General features: G+C 38.5%; 1 pseudogene; it reads left to right on the top strand.

The window, feature by feature from the left end:
• Window positions 1–1300: 1300 nt before the first annotated feature.
• On the top strand, window positions 1301–6502 carry LOC109680273 (olfactory receptor 51F1-like; annotated as a pseudogene).
• Window positions 6503–7343: the final 841 nt, after the last annotated feature.

The following is a 7343-nucleotide window of genomic DNA, read 5'->3' as shown; positions in this document are numbered from 1 at the left end:
ATATGATTTTTGGTCTTCTGAGCCTGGCTAACCTCGCTCAGGATGATGTTCTCCAGTTCCATCCATTTACCTGCAAATGATAAGATTTCATTCTCCTTCAAGGCTGAATAGAATTCCATTGTGTATAAATACCACATTTTCTTAATCCATTCGTCAGTAGTGGGGCATCTTGACTGTTTCCATAACTTGACTATTGTGAATAGCACTGTAATGAACATGGGTGTGCAGGTGACTCTGGAGTAACCTGTGTCACATTCCTTTGGGTATATCTCCAAGAGTGGTATTACTGGATCATATGGCAGATCCATGTTTAGACTTTTAAGAAGCCTCCAAATTTTTTTCCAGAGTGGTTGTACTAGTTTGCATTCCCACTAGCAGTGTATAAGGGTTCCTTTTCCCCCACATCCTCTCCAATACCTGTTGTTGGTGGTGTTTCTAATGATGGCTATTCTAACAGGGGTAAAGTAGAATCTTAGTGTGGTTTTTACTTGCATTTCCTTTATGGCTATAGATGGTAAGCATTTTTTTCATGTGTTTTTTTGGCCATTTGAATTTCTTCTTTTGAGAAATTTCTGTTTAGTTCACTTGCCCATTTCTTTATGGGTTCATTAATTTTGGAAGAGTTTAGTTTTTTTAGTTCCCTGTATATTCTGGTTATCAGTCCTTTGTCTGATATATAGCTGGCAAATATTTTCTCCCACTCTGTGAGTGTTCTCTTCAGTATAGAGACCATTTCTTTTGCTGTGCAGAGTTTTTTTAATTTTATGAAGTCCCATTTGTCCATTCTTTCTCTTAGTTGCTGGGCTGCTGGGGTTCTATTGAGGAAGTCCTTGCCTATACCTATTACTTCAAAGTATTTCCTACTCTTTCCTATACCAACTTTAGAGTTTGGGGTCTTATATTAAGATCCTTGATCCATTTTGAGTTAATATTAGTAAATTCTATAATTTTTAACAAAAATAGTTATCATCAAATATGTAAAATTACATAAAAATGGTTTTCTTGGGCTTATAAGTAGAAATTTTTATGTCTTTGCTAAATGCCCATACTTATGATTGGTAAATAAATAATATAATTTAATATAGAATAATTACTTGATAAAGATCTAATATATTACTTAGGAGAAATCTCCTAATAAAAAATAAAATAAATTTGTACAACAAAGTAATTCATCATTTTTTATTCCACTGTATTAGAGTTTGAACTAAGATCTCACTCTTCCTAAGAAATGTTTAGTACCACTTGAGTCACACCCAAACTTTTATTACTTTTATAGGATGTAAGCATTGTATAAGGACAAATGCTACAAACCCCAGACACCGTGAAATTTCTGAGCAATTTAACAGCTAAATTCCCAACCTTCTCATTGACTGGCATTCCTGGCCTAGAGTCTCCCGTGCCTGGATCTCCATCCCCTTTCTGCTGTCTTTATGCCCTTGCCCTCTCTGGGAACAGCAAGATCCTGTTTGTCATTACTACCCAGCACAGTCTCCATGAGCCCATGTACTATTTCCTCTCCATGTTGTCAGCCACCGATCTGGGCTTCACTGTTTCTACAATGTCAAGAACACTGGGTATCTTCTGCTTTAATGCAAGGGAAATCACTCTAGATGCCTGCATTATACAGGTTTTTTTTTTTTTTTCATAGATTCACTATTGTTGAATCTGATGTACTCATGGCTACGGCTTTTTATTATTATTATTATTATTATTATTATTATTCATTTATTCACATGTGCATACATTGTTTGGGTCATTTCTTCCCCCTGATCCCCACCTTCCCCTTCCCCCTCTCCCCCCTCTCTTCCAGGCAGAACCTGTTCTGTGCTTTTCTCCAGCTCCATTGAAGAGTAGAAATAAGCAATAATAAGAAAGACATAGCATTTTTGCTAGTTGAGATAAGTACAGCTATGCAGAGAGAGTCCTAGCATTGCTTTCATGTACAAATGTGTTAAAGCCCAGGTTGATTCATCTCTAACTTATCTTTACACTGATTCCTGATCCCCTTCTCATGTAGACCTCTGTCACTTTAAGGTTTCTGTATTAACTCCTCTGGAGTGGGAACATCAAATACTTTCTTGTTTTGGATTTTCTGTCTAACCCTGTACCTCCCATATATGTTCTCCGCTTGTCATGTCCCCCAAGTCCTACAACATTGCTGTATTTGCCCTAGGTCTAAAGACCGCATATGAGGGAGAACATTTGATTTTTGGTCTTCTGAGTCTGGCTAACCTCGCTCAGGATGATGTTTTCCAGTTTCATCCATTTACTTGCAAATTATTTCATTTTTCTTCATGGCTGAGTAAAAGTCCACTGTGTAAAAATACCACATTTTCTTGATCCATTATTCAGAAGTGGGGCATCTTGGTTGTTTCCATAATTTGGCTATTGTGAATAGCACTGCAATAAACATGGGTGTGCAGGTGCTTTTGGAGTAACCTGTGTCACATTCCTTTGGGTATATCCTCAGGAGTGGGAATGCTGGATCATATGGCAGATCTATGTTGAGATTTTTAAGAAGCCTCCAAATTTTTTTCCAGAGTGGTTGCACTAGCTTGCATTCCCACCAGCAGTGTACGAGGGTTCGCTTTTCCCCACATCCTCGCCAACACATGTTGGTGGTGGTGTTTTTGATGATGGCTATTCTGACAGGGGTGAGGTGGAATCTTAGTGTGGTTTTGATTTGCATTTCCTTTATGGCTAGAGATGGTGAGCATTTTTTTCATGTGTCTTTTGGCCATTTGAATATCTGCTTTTGTGAAAGTCCTATTTAGTTCACTTGCCCATTTCTTAATTGGTTCATTGATTTTAGGAGAGTTTAGTTTCTTAAGTTCCCTGTATATTCTAGTTATCAGTCCTTTGATGAATAGCTAGCAAATATTTTCTCCCACTCTGTGGGTGGTCTCTTCAGTTTAGAGACCATTTCTTTTGTTGTGCAGAATTTTTTTAATTTTATGAAGTCCCATTTGTCCATTCTTTCTCTTAGTTGCTGGGCTGCTGGGGTTGTATTGAGGAAGTCCTTGCCTATACCTATTAGTACCAGAGAGTTTCCTGCTCCTTCTTGTACTAACTTCAGAGTTTGGGGTCTGATATTAAGGTCCTTGATCCATTTTAAGCTGATACTAGTACAGGGTGTTAGACATGGATCTAGTTTTAATTTCTTGTAGATGGATAACCACTTTTCCCAGCAGCATTTGTTGAAGAAGCTGTCTTTTCTCTATTGCATATTTTTGGCCCCTTTGTCAAAAATAAGGTAGGTATAGTCATATGGATTCATGTCCGGGTCTTCTATTCTGTTCCACTGGTCTTCATGTCTGTTTTTGTGCCAGTAATATGCTCTTTTTATTGCTATTGCTTTGTAATATAGTTTGAAGTCGGGTATTGTGATACCACCAGCCTTGCTCTTTTTGCTGAGTATTGCTTTGGCTATTCATGGTCTCTTGTGTTTCCAAATGAACTTAAGGGTAGGTTTTTTTAATGTCTGTGATGAAAGTCATTGGAATTTTCATGGGAATTGCATTAAACATGTAGATTGCTTTTGGTAGTAAAACCATTTTTACTATGTTGATTCTTCCAATCCATGAGCACAGGAGATCTTTCCATCTTCTGTAGTCTTCCTCAACCTCTTTCTTCAGGGGTTTGTAATTCTCCTTTTAGAGGTCATTCACATCTTTTGTTAAGTTTGCTCCCAGATATTTAGGTTTTTTTGAGGCTATTGTAAATGGAATTGTTTCCATGTATTCCTTCTCAGTTTGTCCATTCTTGGTGTATAGAAAAGCTAATGATTTTTGTAAGTTGATTTTGTATCCTGCCACCTTGCTATATCTGTTTTTGGTGTCTAAGATTTTGGACAGCATTTTTTGGGTGTATAAGGTACAGGATCATATCATCTGCAAATAAGGATATTTGACAATTTCTTTACCTATTTGTATTCCTTTTATTTTTTCTTCTTACCTGTTGCTCTGGCTAGAAATTTGAGTACTATGTTGAAAAGGAGTGGGAATAGTGGGCACCCTTGTCTCATTCCTGATTTTAGGGGAAATGGTTTCAATTTTTCACCATTAAGTATGATGTTGGCTGTTAGTTTGTCATATATAACTGTCTCTCATAGCCTTCAATATTCTTTCTCTAGTCTCTGTGCTTGTTGTTTTAATAATAATATGTCATGGGGTAGTTCTATTTTGGTCAAGTCTGTTTGGTGTCCTGGAGGCTTCCTGTACCTGGATGGGCAGGCATAGTTTTCTCTAGACTTGGGAAATTTTCTGTTATCATTTTGTTGAATACATTACACATTCCTTTTGCTTGCACCTCTTCTCTTCTTCAATGCCCATGATTCTCAGGTTTGGTCTTTTAATGGAGTGAGTCAGTGAGTTCTTTCATATTCCTTTCACAGGTCTTGAGTTGTTTAACTAATAGTTCTTTGGTTTTTCTTTAATTACCATTTCATCTTCAAGTTCTGAGATTCTGTCTTTTGTTTGTTCTATTCTGCTAAAATGGCCTTCCATTTTGTTTTGCAATTCTGTTTCATTCTTTTTTCTGAGGTTTTCCATGTCATAGGTCACTGCCTCTTTAATGTTGTTAATTATCATCCTTAATTCATTTATCTCTCTTTTTATGCTATTTTCTGTTTATTTAGGGCTCCTATGATTTCATTGATTTGGTTTTGTGTTTTCTCATATTCTTTATTTTTGTGCTCTTGGAATTTCTTGAATGCCTCTTGTACATTTTGGTTGACCATATCTAGTAACATCTCCATGAAATTCTCAGTAATTACTTGCAGAATTTCTTCTTTTAGAGTGTTCTTGTGGGCTTCCTTGGGTTCTTTGGTATAGTTTATCTTTGTTTTGTTGGAGTCTGAATCTGGGTACCTGTCTTCTTCATTTCCCTCTGAATCCTGTACTAATTTGTTTTGAGGGGAAGAATGGTTTCCATCCCTTTTTTGTTCTCCTGTATTTCCACTTGGTGCCATTTCTGTCCCTGGACTATGTGTAATTTAGTGTTAGCTGAGTTACAATAATGAAACTAACAAAATCAAGGAAGAAGGAGAATATAGAGAAAGAAAGAGAAGTAGAAGGAAAAAAAAGAAAAACTAAAAAGAGCAAGTACCAAGGAAAACATCAGGGAGAGATGGTGGACAATCAAAGAGCAAACCAGACAGCCAAACCTTTAAAGGAAGGCAAACAAACAAACAAAAAATCACTGGTTCAGGAACAGTGGAATTTCAGTCTTAGTAGTTCTGCTATTACTCCTTTAGCATCTAGACCTGTCTGTGTCTCCTAGGCAGGTTTGGAGCCCTCCTGTAGTGGGTGGCGGGTGGGTGGGATCCCAGGGGCCTGCAGGTGGAGGCCTGTCATTGAGGAGATCTAGCGGGCCTTTGGAGCATGGGCCTGGCATACCTGAAGGGCACGGGCTCAGTGCAGTGGAGATCAAGCATGCCTGTGGATTGCTGTCTTGGCAGGCCTGAGGGGCTCAGCCCAGCAGAGATTGTGCCAGCCTGTGCAGGCTTTAGGGGTGCCACCCAGCAGAGAGGAGATTGTGAATGCCTTAGGCTTGACAGGCCTTAGGGGCATGGTCCGGCAGAGATTGTGCGGGTCTGAGGGGTGTGAGTTTGGGGGAACCAGGCCCTGGTGGGGCTGAGGAGCAGGTCCAAGGATCAGAGATCCCATGGCCTGCAGAACAGTGGTTTCACAGGCCTATTGGGCGAGGCTTGGCATGCAGCACCGGCTGTTCTTTTAGTAAATTGTGGCATGGAGAAGCCTTCCAAGAGTTGAGGTTCAGAGTGCTGATGTTTCAGCTCTCCCGGGTGCTTTACCTCCCCCAAGTGTGTCTCTAGCATCTCAGCAAAGTCCCTCATTCACGGAGCTCATGTGGTCTGCAGCTGTGTCCCAGTCACCATCTTGGATCTCCTGGTCCAAACTCATGGCTATGGCTTTTGACCGCTATGTAGCAATCTGTGACCCTCTCAGGTACACTACAATTCTTACTAATTCCAGAGTCATTCAGATGGGTCTCCTAGTGATTATACGAAGTGTGCTATTAATAGTTCCACTACTTTTGCTCCTTACTTCTCTCTCTTTCTGTAAAATGAATACACTTTCCCACTCCTACTGTTACTATCCAGATGTGATTAAATTAGCATGTTCAGATACTCGGGCCAACAGCATCTGGATTAGTTGATCTCCTTCTAACAACAGGGATAGATACACTATGCATTATCTGTCTTACATCTTGATCTTTCACTCTGTCCTCAATATTGCCTCCCATAAAGAATGGTACAAGTCCTTTAGAACCTGTGTGTCCCACATTGGAGCAGCTGCTATTCTCTATGTCCCCCTGATGACCCTGTCCTTGATATCTTGCTTAGTCATTCTGCCCCAAAGTGGTCCATTCGATGATGGCCAGTGTATACCTGCTTTTACTACCTGTGCTCAACCCCATCATCTTTAGTGTAAAATCAAAACAGATCTGCAGGAATATACTTAGTCTGCTCCTTACAAAATAATCAGACATTATTAAGGTTGACATTAACCTGATATAAATATTTTCACTGCAGAAAAGCAATGCTGGTAGGTTACTCTGTATTGGTATGTGGTCATATTTTCATATATTCAGCAATATTTGATAAATAGTTCATATTTCCAGTCATAAAACATAAGTTTAAAATGCTGCTTCCAGAATTTTATAGTCTAATAAGGGAAAAGGGAAAATAATAACAAATATAATGTAGCATCTAACATTTCCTGATTATTCTATTCTGGGTGTTCTACTGTTTTTAAGACAAATTCAACATATTCTTCAAACATCAGAATGAAATATAAAACATTAAGTATAAATGTCATTAAATATATACACTAAGAAGAAATTGAATTCTAAAGACATTTAGGCCACACAACTGTCATAGCACACATAGGGAGCTGCATATATGTTGTTCATTTATCACAGGAGCAGAGATGGTGAGTTGAGGGAGAGACCATCCAGATTCTGACTTATGTTCTCACTTGTGATCCATACTTCTTTCATACATAGCTCCTATTCTAAGGAAGAAAACCACAGTGTCCCCATTTGGCATGATACAATTACCAAAGTTTGTGTCTCTCACAAAATGCAAAGAAGAATTCCATTCTTTTGGAAGAAAGAAGACAAAATGAGGGTTCCATTTCTAGGTATGCTGTCATAAATTTAGTCCCAGAGCAAAGGGGGAGGAATCCCATTTTTTCATTTATGAGTTGTGAACTTCCCTCAAAATTAAACCATTAATTGCTATTTAAACATAGTTATACATATTAACTTTTAATACCTGTGCATCTATCCATTTATGTATCATTTTAGGTTGTTTACAAGTT

The sequence above is a fragment of the Castor canadensis genome, chromosome 1, assembly GCF_047511655.1.
Source record: "Castor canadensis chromosome 1, mCasCan1.hap1v2, whole genome shotgun sequence".
Lineage (NCBI taxonomy): Eukaryota > Metazoa > Chordata > Mammalia > Rodentia > Castoridae > Castor > Castor canadensis.
Note: the sequence above shows the minus strand (reverse complement) of the source record. Positions and strands in the feature narration are given on the sequence as shown.